Source organism: Vicugna pacos, chromosome 2 (genome assembly GCF_048564905.1).
Source record: "Vicugna pacos chromosome 2, VicPac4, whole genome shotgun sequence".
NCBI lineage: Eukaryota > Metazoa > Chordata > Mammalia > Artiodactyla > Camelidae > Vicugna > Vicugna pacos.
In genome coordinates this window covers 94,149,277-94,173,811 of record NC_132988.1, presented here as the reverse complement: position 1 = coordinate 94,173,811, position 24,535 = coordinate 94,149,277, and the positions used below count along the sequence as shown (strand labels likewise).

Below are 24,535 nucleotides of genomic sequence, written 5' to 3'. Positions count from 1 at the left end.
TATGAGATAAGGACTCGAAGGGTGGGGCCCCTTAGCCCATGTCTGAATAAGCCCTCCAGGGGAGTCTGATGCACACTGAAGTCCGAGAAAGATTGGATTAGTTCATGCACCGTGTTACATTCTGAGTGTTTGCATCTGTATTGCACGGTCATCTGTGATCTCTTGAGGTCCTGATGTGGTCTCATGCTCATCTTTGCTTCTCTAATCCTTAGTCCCTCAGGCAAACTGATGGTTCCGAAGGACCAATCTGATCAATGAATTCTCTCCTTGAAACCTTCAGTGGTTTCCCATTGCCCCTTCCCATGACCCGAATGTCCCTGTGTGTCTGGCTTCTGGCTCCCTACTTCCCCATCTCATTGTGCTCTGGGCATCCCCGCTTTTCTCTGTCCCTCAAATGTGCCCAGTGCCTCTGTGGTTAGGGGCCAAGGCCAAGCTGCCCCCACCACTTTTCTTGCCTATTAACTTGCTAACTTCTACTCCTTCAGTTCTCAGCTTAACTATCACTTCCACGTTCAAACCTCTTCAAATCTTCCCCCACAAGGAAAGGGGAACCCTCCTACACTGCTGGTGGGAATGCAGTTTGGTGCAGCCACTGTGGAAAACAGTATAGAGATTCCTCAAAAGACTGTGAATAGACTTACCATATGACCCAGGAATCTTGCTCCTGGGCATATATCCAGAAGGAACCCTACATCAAAATGACACCTGCACCCCAATGTTCACAGCAGCACTATTTACAATAGCCAAGACATGGAAACAGCCTAAATGTCTATCAACAGATGACTGGATAAAGAAGATGTGGTATATTTATACAATGGAATACTACTCAGCCATAAAAACCGACAACATAACACCACTTGCAGCAACATGGACGCTCCTGGAGAATGTCATTGTAAGTAAAGTAAGCCAGAAAGAGAAAGAAAAATACCATATGAGATCGCTCATATGTGGAATCTAAAAAAAAAACCAAACCCAAAACATAAATACTAAACAGAAACAGACTCATAGACATAGAATACAAACTTGTGGTTGCCAGGGGGATGGGGGGTGGGAAGAGATAGATTGGGAGTTCAAAATGTAGAATAGATAAACAAGATTGTACTGTGTAGCACAGGGAAATATATACAGGATCTTGTGGTGGCTCACAGCGAAAGAATGTGACAGGGAATGTATGTATGTTCATGTATAACTGAAAAATTGTGCTCTACACTGGAATTTGACACAACATTGTAAAATGACTATAACTCAATAAAAAAAATGTTTAAAATAAAATCTTCCCCCACGAACACGCAAGGTCAGGACCCCTGTGAGACCCCTTCACCCCATAACATCGTATGCTTTTCCCCTGTGGCACTCGTCACAGCTGTCACTGTCTGATTCTTTGGGTCATATCTGTCTCGCCTGTAGACAGTTAGTTCCACAAGTGTCAGGACCATGTGCGTATTTCTGCATTCTGGTGCCGCTCATGCCTGCAGCCTAGGAGGGGCACTTGCCCCCGGGCCCAGCATCCTTGGATCCGGTGTCTGCACCCTAGAGCTTGCACATTTCCAGGTCCTGCTCAGGATTCCTTTCCCCCAGTGCGGGGAGTCCCAGGAGGACCGACTTGACTCTTTCGAGCTTGTTCACCATGGGCCTGTGTGCAGAATGAGGAAAGGGCTGCTGGGGAGTTTTCAAGTAGCTTTTCGATGAATTCGATGAATTCATCTCCGCTGCCTGATTTCCTTTTGACTCTCCTCGGTTTTTTTTTTTTTTTTTGGTTCCCTGGCAGACAGCGAGTGCTTTCGTTCCTGACTTTACAGTTTCTGGCATTGTCTGATCAGAACAGGGGAATTCTTCCTGAGAGCGCGCTGATTCATTCTGCAAAGCAGTGCCTGAGTAGCGCCTCCTGCGAGCCAGGCGTCTCACAGATGCTGAAGACAGAGTGGGGAGCGAGACAGCAAAAACCTCCCGCTTCAAGAGGCCGCATTCCAATGGGCGTCTTTGAATTGTGTTAACAGAGCAGAATGCTCCCAGTAAGCAACATTTTGCCGGACGTGAGAAATTGTGTTTTCTACAAGGGTGAGTTGTGAGCTTAGGGTTGACTGGGAGGTGTGGCCTGTGTCTCTGAAACGTTGTCTAAGTTTTCCCTAAGGACTGGAGGAGTCCATCCTAGGCTCCTAGGTGCTGTAATAGTGACCCCTAGGAGTCAGTGGGTCTCCAGCATCTAGGGTGTGGTATTCACTTTTGGGTTACAACTTGCTTGTTCTACACTTGAGAAGTTCATCTAAGGGATAAGAAATGAAGCCAAGAGCAAATAGTCTTCCTCCTCTATGCGTCCCACTTGTCACTCGCTCTCCTGGAAGCTGGTGCTTTCTCTTCGAATCGCGTCATTTTCACGTGGTTATGAGTTTAACCTTTCCCCACCTTCCTCTCTCTCCTTCTCTCCCTCCCTGATCTGTGAGCTTACCAAGGCAAGGCTTCCTCTGTCTTGCCCACTGCTTATCCCTAAAAGTTCATTTCTTGCCTGATGGCCGGTGGCACTCTGAAAACCGGGCTGGGGGTGGAGGTGGGGGCATAGGTCCTGAGGTTCTTTCTTAGACTTGCAATGCTTGTGCATTGGATGTTTTTATTTCAGGGCAGGTGAGTTTTATTTTTGAGATTCATGGCCTAAGGTAGCCCTTACCTGTATTTTTAACACTCTTCTTTCAGGTTGTGGAGTGAATCTGGTAACAAAGGAGGAATCGCTGCCTTTTTCAGGAGTTTCCAACAGAGCAGGAAATTTGCATTCTGCCCCTGGCTCTGCCGCTAATCGGTTAAGTAATCCTGAGTAAGTGTTCTTGCCTCACTGGCCTCTGAGCATCCTCCTTGAAGAAGCAGTTATTGGTCTGTGTGATGTCCCCCCAGCTCTCAAATGCTTACCCTACTCAGCCAGACCTAGAACTTTTATAGAGTCTCTGCAGAAGATGTGATGGGCTGCGGGGCTTCTCCAGGAGTTGCTTTTTTGGAGCTGGGGATGATAAACAGCCATAGTGTTCCTTCTTCCTACCTGATCGTCCAACCTGGCCTCCACAGTGGTGTTGGGGGAAGTGCCACCCACTGCGGAAGCCATGCACCTGCCGATTCTGTAGATGGGCAGGCTGTCAAGATGATATTTCAGGCCTGTTGAGACTTTGTCTTCCTCACCTACAAGTTGGCCACTCACGACTTCTCTTTGATGCTCTACAGTCAGACTCCCTAGATCCTCCTTTCAGGTGCTGTGTGTCCAGATCTCTTCTAGACCTGTTCTGGACCCCTTCTGGAGGGGGAAGAGTGATTCTTGGACCACACACACTTGCTGTTTAGTTTTAGAGCTGGGCTCATGACATCCACCTCCTAGTCCCCCCCCAGGCCTTGCAGCGCCCTGTGAACCTGTCAGCACACTTACAGTGCAGATTCCACTCCTCAAGAATTGCACGTCAACTCAGCCATTCATTTACTTTGGACAAGATGCTATGTCGGGGGGAAGACGCTTGGTCTCAGGAAGTCACACCGGATGGAGCTTCTCTTTCTCATTTTTCTTCTCCTTCCTCCTCCCTCCCACCACTCTTCCTCCACTTCTTCCTTTTTCTTCCTCTATTTTATCTTTTTCTAACGTGACATTAGAAAAGACACACACACGTAGAGAAGTACTCGAAACCCGAGAACAGCTTAATAGATTTTTGTAAAATGAACACCTGTGTAGTTGCCACCCAGGTCGAGCATCCCTCCAGCTGGAACCGTGACCCTGAATTTTATCATTTTCGCTTTGTTCCAAGGCCAGGCACAGATTTCTTTACTGACTCCACAGACGTCTTTATTCAACAACAATAACAGCTAATACCTGGGCAGTGCTTCCCAAGGGCCAGGCAAGATTTAGAGTGCTTGACAAATACCAACTCTCTCCATTCCTACGACACCCTTATCAGATAGGTGTTATGGTTGTTACATTGGTTGTACAGATGAGGAAATCGAGGCACTTGTCCAGGGTCACACAGTAAGGAGTCTGGATTTGAACCCAGAGAATCTGGCTCCCGAGACTGCACTCCTACCAACGTACTGCTTCTCACTACATGGAATCTGGAAGTTGCACTGAAAAGTTCTAATACGTGTAAAGTCCCCCTCACAGATGTATATGAAATTTGAATATCATAGCAGCAATATTACAGCCTCAGGACCGAGAAAACCCAGCCCTGCTTCTGTCTTTGCAGTGAAACTAATTTAGGGGTGTGTGTGTGTGTATGTGTGTGTGTGCACGCGCGTATGTGCGTGCGTGTGCATGCGTTTCCTTTCTGGACATCATACTCATCTCAAGGTTCAGTTGACTAGCAAACATCACCTTTGGTGATCTCTTCTAATACAGATGGGGCCAAATTTCCCAGTGCCCCAGCCACTTTGGGTTCTACTGGCCCCAGAGTTATTCTCAGTACCAGACTGGCATAACTCAGATCTTCCCCCACTTTTTGCCGTGAAGGATGGCTTTTCCCTATTCCTCTGCCTTGACTAAGTAAAAATAAATGTTCCCCTTTCCTCCCATGTTGTATTTTTCAAGGACATATATCTGTCAAGCATTGCTTCTCATCACCAGGAGACAACTTACAACCAGTGATGCTCAGTTCTTACACTTATTAGCTGTGCCCACCTTGCCAAGGAACTCTCTGTGCCTCTGTTTCTCCATTTATGAGAGGGGGATAATGTTATCTACCTTACTGGGTTGTTTTGAGCATCAAATGAGACAAGTATAAACTTCCTAGCACAGAGAAAGTGCTCAGTAAATATTTGGGGGGTTTTGTTGTTGTTCTTATTATTGAGTTGAAGGCAATGATGGTTATATTTCATATGAGTTTGTCTTGAACTCTAGCCTGAAGCCAAGATCCTTGGACATTTCTTTTGGCCTGTTCACCTTAAGATATGTGAATTATGCTAGACTTGTTAAATATTGAAAACAATTTCTGAGTATCCCTTGCCGTAGTCCTTTGTGAAAATCCAGGTATCTGGACCCCAAGTAAGGAATCCAGGTGTCCCTACCTGGGGGATCAACTAGCCTAAGTTTTAGCCATGGAGGGTTTGGGGCATTTACAAATTCTTGCCTAATTGGCTATTTATCCCAATTACATAGTCAACCCTTGATTACTTGGGGACTGCAGTCCAATTGGAGGAAAGACCATGGACCTCCTGCTTGCTTTATCAGTCCATCCATGTCTTGTTGGCTCTTTTCACCAAAATTCAAGAGGGATTTTGAACAGCAGAGAATAGAAAAAGAGAATCAATCAGCTAAATTTGTTACTTCCTATTAATTAAGGTTGAAAGGTGAGGGTGAAGCTATGGAGAAAAAAGCATTTAAGATTTTAATCAGCTACATTATCCCAGTCTCTGTTGCTGTGGAAAATTGAGATTTCCCCACATGTCAGCTGCTGGGCTTTGGGGCAGATGATGCTGTAGAAGAAGAAAAGCCTGGGTGTTTCCATCAGCTCCAGGTCTGAATGGTGGCACCTCTACTCACTGTCTCTGCGATCTTGACCCAGTCTCTCAGCCTCGGTTTTCTCATCTGTAGAATGGAAACAATGCCCATCTCACTGTGAACATGAAATGAAATGATGTATGTAAAACACTTGGTAGCCACAAGCACTCAAAACTTAGCTTCTTTCTCCTGACTCTTCCTAGGTGATCTGTGAAAACTATGGGATGAGCCAATTTGCTGAAAAATGAGAGTAGACGGTGGTGACCTGGCTCTACTTCACAGAGTAATTTATTCACCGACTATATTGTCACCATTTTACCAGTGTTTCAAAATTGTTTAGAAACAGTGTTACAGAGTAATCAGAGAATTCTGAAGGAAAAAAAAGTGGGGAAACTGCTCAAAGTCATCAAGAGCTGGCTCCACTCTCTGCCCCCAACACACTCAACTTGCGCTGTCTGGAGTCAGTGTCTCAAATGACGCTGATCAGTGCCGTCATCACATCCTCATTTTACAACGTTCCCACATTCTCATCGCCTCATTTCCTTTCAGTCAGAACAACTCCTGGGATGGTGGCTTACATGTTGTCATTTCCATTTTTCTGGTGAGGAAATTGAAATTCAAGGGGGTCGAATGACTAGCCCAAATGCACACTTCTAATTGGTGGGTGGAAAAAAAGATGTGAATACATCTCATGACTCTAGGCCTGGAGAGTCTGTACATGTGTGTATGTATTTTTTTTTTCCTTCAGAAGCTAACCAATAGCTCAGTTAAAAAGAAAAAGAAATATATTCAATTTAAAATCCCAGATAAGCTTGGACAATTGTTTTTGAGTTTGTTGTGATGGAATTTAATTTCTATGCTGTTTGAGATGCACACTACTTCTTGGATGAGAAACAATTTTCCGGTAGAGGTAAACAACCAATTCCAGAACAACAGAAACAGAAGAGGAAGCAAACGAACAGACCATTAAAAAGAGAAGAGTTATAAGCAGGTTGGCTCATTTAAAAATGTTGGGATAGAGATTCATAAAATAATAAATAAAAATGCTGAATAATAAATAACTAAAAGATTACCTATTAGAATAGCCTTCAACGAGTGGCTCTAACTTTAAGTCAAAAAATACAATGAGTCACAAAATTCTCTCACCAAAACTGAGATGGGCAAAGAAACAGTAGCTTCTTTTTTCCTTCAAAACTGCCCCTAGCTCCTCATACATCTCAGCCCTCAGGGTATCTGGGAAAGTTCAGACTTGACAATAAGCAATGTTTCAGGCTTTTCTGGGTGAAAAATCTCCTCTCCATTTAAGCAGTCTATTCCAAGTTCAGTTGGGTGTCATCTGGAGTGATCAAAAAACTGTCTTCAGGATAAACCCATCCTTTGGGATAAGTAGCCTTTCAGAGTGTGTCCTTTCCTTTCTTCTCCCCAGGATGGTGTCATCATGGGGGCCAGTGGGGGACTCTTTCTGTCCTCTTGGTGTATATATATGTATATCTGGACAGACCGGCTTCCTGGACTGGTGACAGTTGAGTGGGGTCTGTCTGGGTTCTCAGTCCTGCCCCAACCTGATCATTTGTCCCTGCACACTGTGGCCCCTCCTGCCAACCCCAGGCCTTTTCTGGGCCCCTCATCTACTCAGAAATTCAGTGTCCTCTCTCGGGGGCACAAGGACTCCTCTGCTTTCCAGGAATCAGAAACATGGTCTTGGCCTCAGGGTGATGGACTGTCTCCCATCACCTCCTCATCATTATCTCTGGATCCTGTTAAACATATCCCCAGTCTAAAAGCCTACGACCTCCTTGCATTAGGCCTGAAGAGGTGGTCGTCCACCCTCTCCTGCATATCCCGGAGATGGTCCTCAGTTTTCTTTTTTCGACTGTTGACTCTGATCTCTTTTTTCCACCATCTCCCCTTTTTCCTCCCCATCTTGGCTCACGAACGGAAAGAGTTCTTTTCTTGGCATTGGGGAAGAAATGGTAGGTAAGAGTCTTTCAGGGTTGAACCTGATACGTACTGGGAGTTAAAGGAACTCAGACTGGCTTTAAAGAGCATTGCCTTGGCCATTACATTTCTTCTAAATGTCAAAAGCTGCATGTTCTTTCTTGAATTCATGTTGCAATAATCCTAAACCTTCTTGAGACAGATGCCTGTGCAGAAGTGGGAGAGAGATCGGTGCATTAGTAAAATTTCATTAAAAACTGTTATAAAAACCTATGTTAAATAAAAAATATAAGAATACATTGGTATAAATAAACATAAACAAATAACAACACATAAACAATACAAAATATACGGAAAAAGAAAAACTCAGTCTTGCCTTACACCCCGTATTATCATCTCACTTTCCTCTCGGTATCCACCCATCTTTAGCAGCTTGGAGTATATCCTTCTAGACCATTTTCTAGATATTTATATACATGTGTACAAATGTGTCAGTTTTGCTTTTACTTTTATTGAAAATGACTTCACGGTATAGTTCTTTTATTTAACAATATAGTTTACAAATTATTCCATATCAGTGCCTATAGGTCAACCTCACTTTTAAAAACTAATGTGTGGAAATCCACAGTATGGATGAACCACTACTTATTCTACCATTTTCATGGTGTACATTTAGATTATCTTAGAACTCTTTGCTCTTACGAACAGTGCCCCAGAAAATATCTTTCTTTGCATCTCAAGCGAGGCAAACACGTACGCCTTATAAGAATCTAATACAGAGAGTGATGACATTCCATACCTGCCCTTTGGCTACCTGTAAACATAAAAATACCACCTTTGGGGAAGCGTACACGGAAACTCATGTCCACCGGGTCCAAGGGCAGAGGCAGTGATTTCATAGGAACCTGGGCCAGACCTGCCTGCTGGATTTGGAAGATCTCCTGAGGACATGGGGATGGCTGCTGCTCTCTCAGGGGACATAAAAGCTGGTGGTGGACATTCTGGGAGTGTTCATCTACATGAGCTTTCCTGGAGTCTGACATCTAGATTGGATCATTAGCATAAAGACCTAGCCCTACCCAGCAGCCTGTAAGGAAGCCTCAGGCCACAGGGTGGGAACACAGTCACACCCATCATCAGACTTCCTAAGCCACAAAGGCCTCTAGACACAGCCCCATCCACACCAGAGGTCCAGGAACAAGCTTCACCCCGCAGTGGGCAGGCACCAGCTCCTCTTGCCAGGAAACCTGCATAAGCCTCTAGTCCAGCCTCATCCACCAGGGGCAGATACTGGAAATAAGAAAATAATCCCAAAGCCTGTGGAAGGAATCCAAACATAGAAAGATAGATGATATGAGGCGGCAAAGGAATATCTTCCAGGCCAAGACAGAAGATAAAATCCCAGAATCAAAAATAAGTGATGAGGAGACAGGTAATTTATCTGAGAAAGAATTTAAAGTAATGACGGCCAAGATGTTCAGAGAACTCAAGAGGAGTATAGATGCACAGGGCGAAGTTTTTCATGAAGAGTTGGAAAATATAAAGAATACCCAAACAGAGTTGAAGAATAAAATCACTGAAATGAACAATACACTGGAAGTAACCAAGAATAGACTAAATGAGGCAGAAGAACGGATCAGTGAGCTAGAAAACAGATTAGTGGAAATCATTACTTCAGAACAGAAAAAGGAAAAAAGAATGCAAAGAAATGAGGATAGGTTAAGAGAACTCTGGGACAACATGAAGCACCCCAATATTCACATTACAGGGGTCCCAGAAAGAGAAGAGAGAGAAAAAGGACCTGAGAAAAATTTTGGAGAGATACTCACTGAAAACTTCCCCAACTTGGGAAAGGATATAGTCACCCAAGTCTAGGAAGCGCAGAGAGTTCTACACAGAATCAGCCCAAAGAGGAACTCAGCAAGGCACATAGTCATCAAATTGACAACAATTAAGGATAAGAAGAAAATATTAAAATTAGCAAGAGAAAAGCAACAAATAACATACAAGGGAACTCCCATAAGGTTATCAGCTGGCTTTTCAGCAGAAACTGTCCAGGCCAGAAGGGACTGGCACGATATATTTAAAGTGATGAAAGGGGGAAACTTACAACCAAGAATACTCTATCCAGCAAGGCTCTCATTCAGACTTGACGGAGAAATCAAAAGCTTCACAGATAAGCAAGACCTAAAAGATTTCAGCACCACCAAACCAGCTTTACAACAAATGTTAAAGGGCCTTCTCTTGTCATCAAACCATAAGAAAAGAGAAAAAAAGAAGAAAGAGAAAAAAAAAAAGACTTAACAAAAGATTGCTTTGGCTGTTTGGGGTCTTTGTGGTTCCTTATAAATTTTGGAATTGTTCTTTCTAGTTCTGTGAGAAATGTCATGAGTATTTTGACGGGGGTTGCGTTGGCTCTGTGGGTTGCTCTGGGCAGTGTGGCCATTTTGATAGTACTGATTCTTCCAATCCAAGAGCACGAGAAATCTTTCCATTTCTTCATGTCATTTCAGTTTTTAGAGTATAGGTAACCTCCTTGGTTAGGTTTACTTCTAGGTATTTTGTTGTTTTTGATGTAATGGAAATTCTCTGCCATCTGCCAAATTCTCTGTTTTTTTGAGGTGAAAAAAAAAAGTGAATGAAAGGCCGCAAATGGCAAAATATCCTCCTTTTTTATGAGTGAGTTGTATTCCATTAGGTGTATGTATGCTTCTTCTTCATTATCTATTCAACTATTGATGTGCACCTAGGATGCTTCCATATCATGGCAATTATGAATAATGTTGCTGTTAATAGCAGGGTGTATGGATCTTTTTGAATTAATTCTTATTTTGTGGTTGACTTTATTCCTTTAATAACTATGCAAGTTTAAAAAGCTAAAGCTCTAAATGTTCTAGGAAACAATGAAGAATTCATATATGTAAATTTAAAAATACATGTGCAGTGAGAAAAAAAGATCTATCAAGCCATGAAAGCCATGAAAGAAACCTAAAAGACATATTACTAAATGAAAGAAACCAGTCTGAAAAGGCTACAAACTGTACGATTCCAACCAGATGACATTCTGGAAAAGGCACAGCTACAGAAACAATAAAAAGATCATGGTTTCCTGGGGTTTGGGGAGAAGGGAGGGAGGAATGAATAAATGGAGCACAAGGGATCTTGAGGGAAATGAAATTTTTCTGTATGATACTATGGTGGTGGCTACATGTCATTATGCATTTGTCAAAACCTGTAAACTGTACAACATCAAGAACCCTAATGTAAACTATGGACTTTTGTTGATAATAATGTGCCCATGTTGTTTCATCGATTGCACTAAATATGCCAGACTGATGAGGGATGTTGAGGGTAGGGGAGTATATATGTGTGGGTGGGGAGGGCTATATGTGAACTCTCTGTATTTTCTGCTCAATTCTGTTGTGAACCTGAAACTGCTCTAAAAGAATAAAGTCTATTAAAAAAAAAGTACCACTTTTGGGAGACCCCATTTCCAGATGCTAAGACTCTGCTTTAATTTGGGTCACTAGTCTTCATTTTTACCACTCGGCCAGTTCTACTGAAATGGTACAGTCTTCTGCTTCTTTTTCTCTCTATCAAAAAAGTACCACAGTATCCATTGAAAAAGGCACACTCAATGTGTTGATCAACATGTGTAAACATGGGCATATTTTTAATGTTATTATTTCAGAGAATAAAGTTGAGACTCACCATGCTTCACCTTCATAGCTGCAGGAGGGCACTGTTTGACGTGGCAGAGTCCTGGCACTGGGCTCTCTCAGTGGTGGTGGTGTCATAGTGATGGAGATTTGAAACGCTCCCTCCTCTTCACTGCACACTTGGCCTTGATGGACCGCTGGCTATTGTTCAGAGCACAGTGCCCAGTTCTCTTATCACATGTTTGTTGCTACCCAGTCTAGTGGTTCACCACTGGGGCGCCCCCATACTCCCTTCTCTGCTTCCATCACTTCTATCTCTAGCAGCTCCATCATATTCTCTCTCTCATCCAAACCACTTTCCAACAGAGCACAGATTGAATGCTCCCACTGGGCAAAGCCCTTCTGCCTGGCTCTCTCATTGGTCAATGGAGAGATGAGCCCCTTTGGGTCCCCTCCGTTGTGGCCAGGGAAGCATGACTGCATGTTATCAAGTTTGCAAATTAAGAAATTTCAAAGAGGGGGCCATAATAGACATCTAGGGGCGTCTCAAAAGGGGGCCGAGTGGTGTATCTGGAAAGGGTATCCTGCTAAAAACTTTCATTTGAAAATTTCTTGTCAGTATTTTCGGCCTGTAGGAGCAACAGAGGAAGCTGCTTAGATCCCATCTGATTATACTGTGTTTCTCAGAGAAATAAATAACCCTGAAACTGATGCATACTTCCGGTTGTTGATTTTTTTCACAAGCACCCTGGACCTCAATGACAGTTCTTCAGGATCGATATGGTCCTCTGACAGCAAATTGATTGTTCCAGCAGAGATCTTTAATGAAATTGTTCACACTATTAGGGAACCACCATCTCCAGCATATTACAATGACAATGGCAGGACTTTGCGAAGACAGAAAGCAAAGCAACTTTCCTGCTCCTTTCTTTTTGAACGCACCCACCTCTAGCAGCAAGGCTTTCTTGTTAATTAGTTGTTAATTATTGAGACAGCACGTGAAATGTTTATTAAAGAGCTGCCCCATCGACAAAAGAAGAGAACTCAGAACAGGAGACTGAATTGAAGTGTTATAAAAAGGAATGAGTAAGCTTTTACACAGTTGACTGGCACCAAGGAAATTCTAGAAACTTACCCCTCTGGTAAGCGATGAGATGTGCTCTAGAAATGCATACTAAGTAGACCACAATAGACGAAAATATAATAGATGTGCAGAGCTGGGAGGAACCTCAGTAATCATCCTCCCTCATTTTGCAGGTTGGGAAACCCATGTAAGAGAACATAAATGAACTGTCCAAGGTCAGACTTCTATTTGGTGTCCCAAGAATCGGTTCAGCCCAGAGAACGCATCACTACCAGGCCCGGTGGAGAGGTGAGTGTTGGTGCATTTGGTTGGACCTCCCCTTCACAATGGGCATCTATTCTAGGGCTCTTTCTTTACTCTCTAAAGAGGTTATAACCTATACTGTGAAAGCAACACATTGACAGATTTAGACTTGCCCTTCATATCACTTAAACCTGCTCTGTTATGGTAGAACCAGACTCTGCTACTTCTGATGCATTATAAATAAATTATAAAATAATTAAAAAATAAATTCTGTGGGAAAGTCATGTTGGGTCATTTACTTATTATTTTTTGCTGTTGTTAAAAATTAATTTGTTACATGCATACATTTAAAATAAATCATAGTTTTTGTGAACTTGTTTTGGCATTTAAATTAAAAAATTTATGACTGCAAATATATTTTTATTGAGGTATAATTGATGTATAATAATTATATTAGTTTCAGGTGTACAACATGATTCGATATTTGTGTATATTGCAAAAGGATCACCACAATAAGTCTAGTTAATATCTGTGACCACACATAGTTATGAATTTTTTGTGTGATGAAAATGTTTAATATCTATGCTCTTAGCCACTTTCAAATATGCCATACTACTAACTGTAGTCACCATGCTGTACATTTCAGCACCATGATTTATTTATTTTATAACTGAAAGTTTGTACCTTTTGCCCACCCCCCACCATTGTTTATTTTTCAAATGTTCTGAAATCTCCGAAACGGGAAGTGGCCCAGGCCTCTGAAAACCTCTTGAGGTCTCGCCCACTGCTCCACACTCATTCTTTGTGAAACAGAACTTTCGTTAAGTGATTTAAGTTTATGCAGAGCCAGATTGTAGTTTTCTTAAATGCAGGGTGGACTGCTGTAACTGAACACCACAGACTGGGGACTTTTCAGCCACAAACATTGATTTCTCATAGTTCTGAAGGCAGGGAAGTGTAAGATCAAGGTACTGAAGACTTGCTGAAAGGGCTCACCTTCTGGTTCATAGTCATCGTCTCCCTGTGTCCTCACATGGTGGAAGGCGCAAGAGGGCTCTCTGGGGCTCTCTTATAAGGGCACTAATCCCATTCATGAGAGCCCCACCTTCACGACCTAATCATCTCCCAAAGGCCCCACCTCCAAATACCATCACATTGGGTGTTAGGACTTAACAAATTTGGAGCGTTTAGTCTCTAGCACAGGGCATTCTGTGTACCAGGTTATCGTTTGGAACCCAGAGTATTGCTATCTGTCTCCCAGTAAGTATAGACTACCTGGATGCTACTCTTGGTAAACTCTTAGGAAAGAGAAGTTTCATTCTCTATATTGGCCACTGTGATCTTTTGGGGGCAGCTCTGTCTTCAATATGTTTTCAAGCTTATTCCCATGTATAAGCATCTTTTAACTTTATATTCCAGGTAAAAATTAAAGTAGAAGCAAAGTAAAGATGTTGTTAAGCACAATTTTATCCACCTTTGGAAAGTTGCTGTAAAATGTTGTCTTTTCATCTTTGCCTTTTGCTTTCAGAAGCTGTTTGGAAAGCATTGCTGGACTATGTCAAATTTATATTGAAACTCTGTGGAGGCTCTAATGCAGCCTATGGGCATTGAAAGGAAAGATGCATCCCACTTTTTTTTTTTTATTTGTGTAGATATAATTTTATTGAAGTATAGTCAGTTTACAATGTTGTGTCAATTTCTGGTGTACAGCACAATGCTTCAGTCATACATGAACATACATATATACATTTTCATATTCTTTTTCACCATAAGTTACTACAAGATATTGAATATAGTTCCCTGTGCAATACAGTATAAACTTGTTTATCTATTTTTTTATAGTATTTATTTATTTATTTTTTTAACATGTTTTTATTGATTTATAATCACTTTACAATGTTGTGTCAAATTCCAGTGTTCAGCACAATTTTTCAGTCATTCATGGACATATACACACTCATTGTCACATTTTTTTCTCTGTGATTTATCATAACATTTTGTGTATATTTCCCTGTGCTATACAGTGTAATCTTGTTTATCTATTCTACAATTTTGAAATCCCAGTCTAGCCCTTCCCACCCTCTACCCCCCTGGTAAACACAAGTCTGTATTCTCTGTCCATGAGTCTATTTCTGTCCTGTATTTATGCTTTGTTTTTGTTTGTTTGTTTGTTTTTGTTTTTTAGATTCCACATATGAGCGATCTCATATGGTATTTTTCTTTCTCTTTCTGGCTTACTTCACTTAGAATGACATTCTCTAGGAGCATCCATGTTGCGATGCATCCCACTCTTGAGGAAACCCTTAAGTCCCCTACACTTACCCTGTTATGTGATGCCAAGGGTCCAGCCCATCTGACTCAGCCAGTACTTGTGTCCTTGTCTCATTCCTCTTCCAGGTTTTACTGTGTGAACTCAGTGCTTCTCAAACTTCAACCTATACAGAGATCACCTGGAGGACTGGGGTAGAATGCAGAACCCAGCCTTGCTCCCAAAGATTCTGATTCACTAGGTCTGGCCTGGGCCCCAGGAATCTGCATTTTAAAGAAACACTGTAGCAATTTTTGTTACATGCTTGATCGGCCCTCATTTTCTCACTAGGTCCCTTGGAGGGGAGCATGTCCTCGTCTCTCTGAATTGTGGGCTTTCTCTCTCCATCTGGGTGCTTCACTCATGTAATATCTTGATTGACATCACTTCTCACCCAACCTGACTCCCAGGATTCACCTGCCCTCACCTTGTCTCTGTCAGGGAGGCTGGAGAGAGCCTGGGGAAGAGAAGGCCCACATCAGAATCTGTCCACCAGAGGAACCTCTGTGCTAGAATCACCTGCATTGCCTGTGAACATTATTTTGAACGGATTTGGAAAAAGCCTAGGCTTCCATTTAAGGCCACTTCCGGTGAACTCGGTTTATGATCAAGCGGAGGATTACTATTTAGAATCGAAAGCTATGTCTAACCATAATGCATATCAGGATTGACATTCTGGCTTGAGGTATAAATGCATCTAAGGCACCAGATGGAGAGTTTCAAAAACATTCTCTGAAATGATGGTGACTGTCACAGCCAGGCTGCCCCAAAATGGACACACAGCTGCTTACAGCCTCCGCTTGTTTGGATTGGCTGGGCAGCCAATTTTATTGGTTGAATCTCTCTTTTAACTGGTTGGTACTTTGCTATGCCAGAAGATAACTATTTGCACTACTGGAACCAGTATATGCTTTTTCTCTTGAAAGACAAAACTCTCGCAGCTGTCTCAATTCTGAATGTTTTTAAAAAAATCCAGTCTTGTGAATCAGCAGTCACTTTGTAAATCATAATGATCATATGGCTCACATTCTAAGTGAAGGGCTGCACTAAGCCAGGTTATTATTTGTCGTATAATATTTATTCCAGGCATTAACTCATTATGAGCTAAATGCCTGAGAAGCTCCATGCTGTTGTGCCCACTGTTACAGACATCGCCTTCCAAACAGTGCATAAGGGCAATGATTAGCCCCCCAAACACTCCAGCAAAAAGAGGCCTTTAACTTGCTTGGCCACATCCTTGGCTTGTTTTCCTACAGATGGTACTCTGCTGATTCATTTCCTGATGGGGCACTCAAATCGATTGTTTTATTCTTTCGAAGAATGTTACAAATTGCACAGTTGGCTTAGGGTTGGGTGATGAGTGGGTGGGCTGGGGTTTACAGTTGAGAAAGATCACTTCAACTTACAATAAAACACGTGAGACTTAGGTTCACTGACTAGGCTGAGAAAGAATTTATAAATACAGTCAGCCCCCTGTATCCATGGGTTCTGCATTCTCAGATTCAACGAGTATCAGAAATATTTGAAAAAAAAGTACAGAAAGTTCCAAAAAGCAAAACTTGACTTTGCCATGCACCTGCAACTATTTACATAACATTTACATTTTATTAGGTATTGTAAGTAATCTAGGTAAGATTTAAAATATACAGGAGAATGTGAGTAGGTTATATGCAAACACTACACCATTTTATATAGGGACTTGAGCATCTGTGATTTTGGTATTTGTGAAAGTCCTGGAAGCAATCCCCCATGGATACCAAGGGGAGACTGTAATTATGTCTGGGTATGTGTGTTTGTACATAGCTACATTTGTTTTTAACCATATACAGAATTTAAATGAAATATACAAATAATCATATACATGGTAATGCAAAAGTCACTGCACCATTTAAAAATTGTTTAAACTCCAACTTGGGTAGCGTGGTCAATTCTCAGTCCTCGTCTTACCTGACATATCAGTGGAACAGCTGACAAAACTGCCTCCTTCCTTCATTTTGCTTCTGGAATGTCACATTGGATTGGTTTTCCTGCAGTTCCCTGACTGCACCATCTGTTAGTCACCTTTGCTTATTCCTCCTCTTCTGCCCGACCTCTTAGCATTGGGGCGATTAGGATTTCCTCTTCGGACCTCATCGCTAGCTATTCTCGCTCCCCCACATTCCAGACATGTATATCCCATTACCCAGCCAGCATTTCCACTTGGATGGCTAACAGACATCTCAAACTAAATTTGTCCAAGAGAGAACTCTTAATTTACACTCCCCCTCCCAATCTACTGTTTTTCTCATCTTAGTAAAAGGCAACTCCATTATTCTCTATGCTCAGGCCAAAACCTCAAACTCCTAACTGATTACTCTTCTTCTTTTATACTCCACTTTGAATGTATCAGCAAATCCCATTGGCTCTTCCTTTGAAGTGTAATTTGCCAACCTCGCAATATCCATCATCTTCCTGGTTCAGGCCTCCATAATCTACTTTGTTATTGCCAGACTCCCTGTCTCTTGTTTCCCCTTAGTCTTTTCTCAGCACAAGAACCAGAGTGATCCTGTTAATACTTAATTCCAATCATGTCAGTTTTTGCTCAAGATCCTCCAATGGTTTCCCAAATCTCTTGGCACAAAAGCCAAAGTCCCTTCAATTGCTTATAAAGCCCTATCGTTCCTCCACCATCTCTAACCTCATTACCAATACTCATGTTTGTTCACTCTGCTCCAGACCCACAGCCTCCTCTGCCATTCTCCCAACATCCCAAAGATGCTGCCACCCCAATGTCTTTGGGTGTTCTGTCCTTTGTCCTGGAAAGCTCTTCTTCCAGATGCCACTCCCTCTCTGCCTTCAGATCTTTGACCAAATGTCACCTTCTCAATGAAATTCTCCCTGACCATCCTATTCAAAGTACAGTCCTCCACCCCACCCCTTGCGATCTCAGTCCCCCTACCCTGCTTTGATTTCCTTATTACCAACTGAATACAGTTTGTTTATTTATTTGATGGTTGTCTGTCTCCCCACATTTGGAATTAAGATTCATAAGAGTAGAGTTTTTGGTAGGCTTTGGAAAGTAGTATTTATTTTTTTACCCTCAAGAACAATGTGCATGGTAGATACTCAAAAACTCTTTGTCGAAAAAAGTAATGGTATATATCACAATTAAAATATATAAGCACGTGACTTAAAGATACATACTGTGGCAGCCAGTCTCAAGATGTGCCCCAATGATTCCTGCCTCGTGCCCTTGTGTAGTCTCCCTCCCACACTCTATCAGAGTTAGTCTGTGTGACTAATAGAATCTGTGATGGTGTGTACCTTCTGAGACTAGATTATACAAAATAGTTTCCACCTTGCTATCTTGGATCACTGACCCTGGGGTGAACCTGTGCCAATATCATGAGAACACTCAGCTGCCCTATGAAGTGGGTCACATGGCAAATAACTGAGACCTCCATCCAACAGCCAGCACCATTTTGCCAGCCATGTGAGTGAGTCATCTTGGAAGTGAATTCTCCAATCCCAGTCAAGCCTTTTAATGGCTGCAGCCCTGGCCAACATTTTGACCACAATCTCATGGGAGATCCCAAGCCAGAACTACTCAGCTAAGCGATTCCTGAATTCCTGCAGAGACTGTGTGAGATTTTTTTAAATGAACATTTATTGTTGCTTTAAGCCACTAATCTTAGGGTAATCTGTTATGCAGGAATAGTAACTAATACAGATTTTTCTACCTAGAAGTAGGACATTGCTGTAACAAAAATTTAAAATGTGGGAGAAGCTTTTAATTAAACAGTGGGTAGAACCCAGGAAGATTCTGAGGCAAGTGTTAAGTGAAGGTCTAAAGCATTTTGAACACACTGTTAGGAGAAGCCAGATGGTCTTTGGGGAGGTGCCTGGTGAAAGCTTAAGGGAAAGTGAGGAAAACGTTACTGGACACCAGAGAACAGGGAGTCCTTACTATGTAGTGGCAGAAAGTTTAGCAGTGTTATGTGATAACATGGAAGAAGAAAATGTCCCTAATGAACTGAGGAATCTAAGTAAGGAGATTTCCAGGAAGATTATTAAAGGTACTTCCTGATCTTGTCTTGCTGTAAAATACAAGAGATGACAAATAAGCTAAAAGGAGAACTATAAATTAAAAGGCAGCCGGGAAATTTGGGATTTGAACATTTCCAGCCTGTCTAGATTTCAAATGATGCCAAAATTTAGAAATGGCGTTTGGGCAAAGATCAAATCCAAGACCTCTCAGGAAAGCATAAAATAAAGATCACCAGGCCGTGTGTGTGACTGTAAAATCCTTGGTAAGGCCTAGAAAGATCTAAGGCAGTGCCTTAGAGAATTGCTGGGTCAAACAACACAGTTTTTAATGAGCTTAAGGGTGATGTCTCTGAGTAGTCTCAGCAGAAGTTCAGGATATAAAAGAGCTTATCTCAAAGAGTTTTGTGGATATGGTTTTTGACTAATGTAGTGACCATTAATAATATTTATAGGTGATTCACAATGTTTTAAGAGAACAGGATTAGCAAAACCATCTCAGCCGGGACAGAAGAGACAAAGATAATACAAAATGGACCTTTGGACCCCGAACTTTATAGGCAAGAAGAAGTCTGAGAAAACTATTGAGCAGTAAACATCTTATGGGAAGGGAAGTACGCCTCAGAGGGCAAAACCATGAGCCAGAGGGTGAAGTCAGCAGCTATAGAGAATTACTACCAAAACTCGACTCCCAGTCAAGGAATTACCAACAAATGCCCTGCTGAATTTAAGAATATCCATGGATCAGTGACTCTAGTGTGTTTCTCCTCCTGAGGTGGTTTTCCTCTGCCTATGCTATCATTATATATTGGATTTGTTAGAGGTAGGGGAGCAGATAACTTCACATGTCTTCAAATCAAGAGAAAGTCTACTCAAGGAATTGTACTTGAAGAGCCTCATGTACACATGAACCTAATTTAGATGATGAGAGAGAGAGACAAAAGGAGAGAGAGAGTAACAAGTGAGGATATGGAGAAACTGGAACCTTCATGCACTACCAGTGGAAATGCAAAATGGTGCAGCTGCTATGGAAACCCATTTGGTGATTCCTCAATAAATTAAACATAAAATTGCTATATGGTCCAGCAATTCCAGTCCTAGGTATAAACCCAAAAGGATTGAAAACTACTGAAAAACAGTTATTCAAACAAAAACTTACACACAACTATTCCTAGCAGCATTAGTTATAACAGCCAAAAGGTAGAAATAACCCAAATGTCCATTAACTGATGAACAGACAACAGAATGTAGTATATATCCATACAGTGAAGTATTAATTGACCATAAAAAGTGGTGAACTACTGATACATGCTACAACACGGATGAACCTTGAAAACATCGTGCTAAATAAGGAAAGCCAGACACAAAAAGCCATATACCAAATGATTCCCTTTATATGAAATATCTAGAATAGGGAAATCCATAGACACAGAAAACTTAGTTGTTTTTAGGGGCTGAGGGGAAGGCAGGTGATGGAGAATGACTGCTTAATGGGTAGAAGGTTTCCTATGGGATGATGAAAATACTGTTGAGCTAGATAGTAGTGATGGTTGCAAAACACTGTGAATATACTAAATACCACTGAATTGTACACTTGAAAATGGTTAAAATGGTAAATTTTATGTTATGTGAAAACAATAAAAAATTTAAGTGACTTGAAACAGCAATAATATATGAATCATTCTGGACTTTTCTTCTGTTGATTTCACTGGGCTTACCCATGTGTCTGCATTCAACTAGAGGCTCAGAAGTTAGATGGGAAGGTCCAGCTAACCTCACTCGCCTGCCTGGTGGTGCTTCCCCATGTGGCCCCTCAAACATCCATCGTCTAGACTGGTTTTCTTACACGGCAGCCCCAGGGCAGCATCCTAGGGAAGCTACAAGGCTTTGTGAGGCTTTGGCTTGGAACATACACAGTATTACATCCATCACATTCTATTAGTCTAAGCAATTTTCAAGGTCAGCCCAGATTAAAGGAGGGGAAAATATATATCAGTTCTTAATTAAAAGAGTGGCAAAATCACCAGGCACAGATGCCATGCAAAGAGAAATTGTTGCAGAAATTGCTGAAAACAATCTTCCACCAGCAGCCCTGATCTCATGTCCATTTTCAAAAGTATATTTTATTAGATTTTTATTTTTTAGACTAAGACAAATGATGGACTGAAAACCAAATATCTGCATTTAATTTAGATAGCATTTGAGGAATACATTTATGTTACATGTACCCCTTTATCTAGAGTTTGGCTTAAAGCAACTTATATTTTGGGGATTCTGTTGGATTCGTTCTTGCCTCTGGATTCCAAAGAAACCACAGTGATACTCTACATTCTTATAACTTTAGACTGCCTTTAGGTGGGTTTCTGTATTGTAGAAATTCACACACTGTCACTATGATTATACGCATGGAGTCCTATAAAAATAAAAATAATTTCAAAAGTATCTGATTTCATAATCAGACACCATTTTCCCTTGACTTCAGACATGGCACTGCCATGGTCATCTTTCTTTTCCAAGCCTAGTTGTCATGAATCTTGCATAAATTCCTAGAGATCCTTCAACAGTTGTTAAGTGAATGAATGAATCCAATAAATGTTTGTGGTTTGGAGTTATTTTGAATAATATCAGCAGGTTTTCAGTTTATGAAAGAGTGATCTGCTGGAGATTAGAAGGAAAATAGAATAAGGTGGAGCAAGTTGTGGGAAATGTTAGATTGAAGAGGTTTCTTCAGAGGGAGCTGCTGTGCGTTTTATGTGTTTGACTTGCCAGCATGTGGAATGTTGTGATAACTAGGAAATACCTCCCCCGATTAAATGTAAATCTGAATGTACTATCTGTGAGTGACATCATTATATTTAAAGCTTCTGGGGACACAATTTGTTCAGCTTCACCTGCATAGTTCATAAGTGGTGGGGCTCTTCTGAAAGGACTCCTGGCTCAGGCTTCTAGAAGCATGGAGTGAAGTTCTAAGGAGCAGGAACAGGTAGGTCCCAGCCACAACTTTAAACCCATACTTTTAAACTTTCTCAAGTTGTCACTGCAAGGAGATGAGCTTAGTTCCAATACTTCTCTGGCAAGTACACCCCACGAAGTGCCCCTGCGATCAAATCTCAGAGTCAGGAGAGACGTGGAATGCCCCAGTGTGATAAAAACAGATCTGACTTGTAACTTTGGCTTCCCCACCTGGCAAATGATGAGAACTGAATACAGCACTAGCTACACACTTCTCTCACTTCCTCTCTCCTCTTCAAGGAGGACTGTGAGAATTAGCAGCTAATCAGAAAGCAAAGTAACAATGGTGTGTCACAGAGGAGCCGACCTGAGTGAGGTCTGTGAAATCTGGCAAAACACCAGATGGGGTCTAACTCAGTTGGACCAGATTAATGTTCAGGCAGGTCACATCTTCAGAGTCCGAGGTTGTCTAGAGTCCTTTCTGCTAAGGAATGCCAATGGCAAGGGAAATCCCTGCCTCACTATTTGCATGTAGATTTAGAAGGAAATGCAGATTTGATCATTTGGTTTCTGTGTAACTTTAGAGTCAAAATGAAACTAGAATGTGAATATGAGAGTGTGTGAAACTTCTTAGTATGAAGTTGGACTGCTGTGGCATTTAGGAAATCGCACCATATAAGAGCAGCACCCAATATTTACATTGTCCTTGCAACAAGTGACAGCAATGACCACCAATGCGCAGAGCCTAGTGTCCTGTAGAATCTAGCAACCCGTTATTTGCATACAAGGGTGTATGAATGAACAATATTCATTGCACATTTTCTTTGTGTTTGCATTCTAGTCCTCTGTGATTGCATTTACTGAAAAAAAAAGTATTTTCAAAGATTTGAAGTGTTGATTTTTTTTCTACAGTGGATTTATCATACATCATCATCAAAACAAATTGAAAAAGAAGGCAGACTCTGCTACCCAAACAAAACCACTGTTCACTTGTACACACCAGGTTCCCAACTGATTTCCACTTGACAAACCCACCAGATTAACTAATGCAGCCTCCAGTCTCTCTGTAAAGCCCACATCTGATGCCCTCAGTCAGCTTAACACAGGCCTCAGAATGCACCTGGGCCCTTCTTCTGCCAGTTGTATTGTCTGCTTACCAGGAGTCAGTTTCTTTGTTCCCAGACACTTTTAAAAAGATTACAATTGAAAATTTGTAATGCAATTAGAAATTCTGTAAATAATGAAAAATATAATGCAGAAAGAACAGTCTTAAGGAAGTCAAGATACTTTGTAAAGACTTGATAAAGGTGAGGCATGCCAAAAAAAAAAAATACTGTCAGATTAAGTGTGGACAAGTAACTATGAAAGGCTGAAAGTAAATCATTAAAATCTAGCAGGATTTGCCCTTAGTGTCTTTAAATTCTTCTCCACTTTAAAGAAACTGGAAAATTGTAGCTGATGCATTAAGGGTGAATGATTGAATAGGTGAATATTGTTATATTGTGATTAATAATAAGAAGTATATATTTGGTCTTCTGGCACAGAGCTCCTAAACCCCTTGGAATTTCCTAAGTGATGTGAGTGATAAACGTGCCTTTTGTCATTTTAATGAGGCAACTTTTGGAAAGCACCTGTGTAACCTAAGGATGGGGGCTGGCTGGGAGAACCAACCAAGTGATTAGGGGGTTGAAACTTTCAGACCCACACCCAGACCTTGGGGGAAAGAAGAGGAGTTGGAAGTTGAGTTCAAGCACCAACGGCCAACAATTTAATCCATGATGCCTATGCAATGAAGCTTCCATAAAACCCAGAAGGGTTTGGAGATCTTCCTGTTGGTGAACACTGGGGGAGAGTGGTACAGGTGAGGAGGGTATAGAAGCTCTGTGTGTTTGCCCCATAACTTGTCCTGTGCATCTCTTCCATCTGGCTGTTCCTGAGTTACATCCTTTTACAATAAAAGGTGATCTAGTAAGTAAAATGTTTCTCTGAGTTCTGTGAGACACTCAAACAAATTAATTAAACCCAAGGAAGGGGTTGTTGGAACCTCCAATCTATTTGCGGGGGAGGTCAGAAACACAGATAATAGCCTAAACTTGAGATTGGCATCTGAAGTAGGGGGTGTGTGGGAGGCAGCCTTGTAGGACTGAGCCCTTAACCTGTGGGATCTGATGCTCTCTCCAGGTAGTGTCAGAACTGAGTCGAATTGTAGGACACGCAGCTGGTGTCTGAGAATGAATTGCTTGGTTATGTGGGGAAGACCACCGCATGTTGGAATTGGTACCAGAATTGTTAGTTGGTTTCAGAATTGGAGTTGGTGATCAGAAGTGGGATCAGAATCAGAATCATACTTATAAAATGCAAAATGAGTGAAGATATTTATCAGGAGTCATATCCAAAGACAAAAAAAGAAACAATAAAAATCATAAATACATATAGTGCTTCATATGTGCCAAGGACTGTTCTAGTCGCTGGAGAACTTATACTCATTTTATTGTCATAAAAACTCAATGATATATTAAGTGCATGACATGGTTAACCCCATTTTACAATGAGGAAACTAAGCATAGAATGACCTGAAGCTCCCTACTCTAGATTATCCAACTGGTAAGTGGTAGAGCTGACATTCAAACTCAGGCAGTCTGGTCCTTAGTCTATGCCTTCACACATGGCCTTATACTAGCCCTCAGTTCTACAGCAAAAGAGTTAAATATTTTAAATAAGAATAAATTAAGATATGTTTGTACCATTCACAATGTTTTGTTATGGAAATATTAAATCCTGTATAAAAGTAGAAAGAAGAGTCTGATGAGCCTCCATGTACTCATCACTCAGCTTCAACAATGATCAATTCATGGCCAATCTTTTTGCATCTC

At 41.5% G+C, this 24,535-nt stretch overlaps 2 long non-coding RNA genes across 2 annotated transcripts in view; one reads left to right on the top strand and one right to left on the bottom strand.

The window, feature by feature from the left end:
• Nucleotides 1-106: 106 nt before the first annotated feature.
• LOC140687729 (uncharacterized) overlaps nt 107-24,535 on the top strand; it is a 35,604-nt gene continuing 11,175 nt past the window's right edge. The window contains exons 1-4 of the long non-coding RNA XR_012062240.1: nt 107-892; nt 1,769-2,058; nt 2,689-2,806; nt 12,310-12,424. This is a non-coding gene — a long non-coding RNA (uncharacterized lncRNA). The remainder of the gene's footprint in view (nt 893-1,768; nt 2,059-2,688; nt 2,807-12,309; nt 12,425-24,535) is intronic.
• On the bottom strand, nt 5,427-15,075 carry LOC140687730 (uncharacterized). The gene is made up of 3 exons (XR_012062242.1): nt 14,702-15,075; nt 7,467-7,599; nt 5,427-5,570 (listed from the first exon to the last, which is right to left on the bottom strand). It is a non-coding gene; the product is annotated as an uncharacterized lncRNA (long non-coding RNA).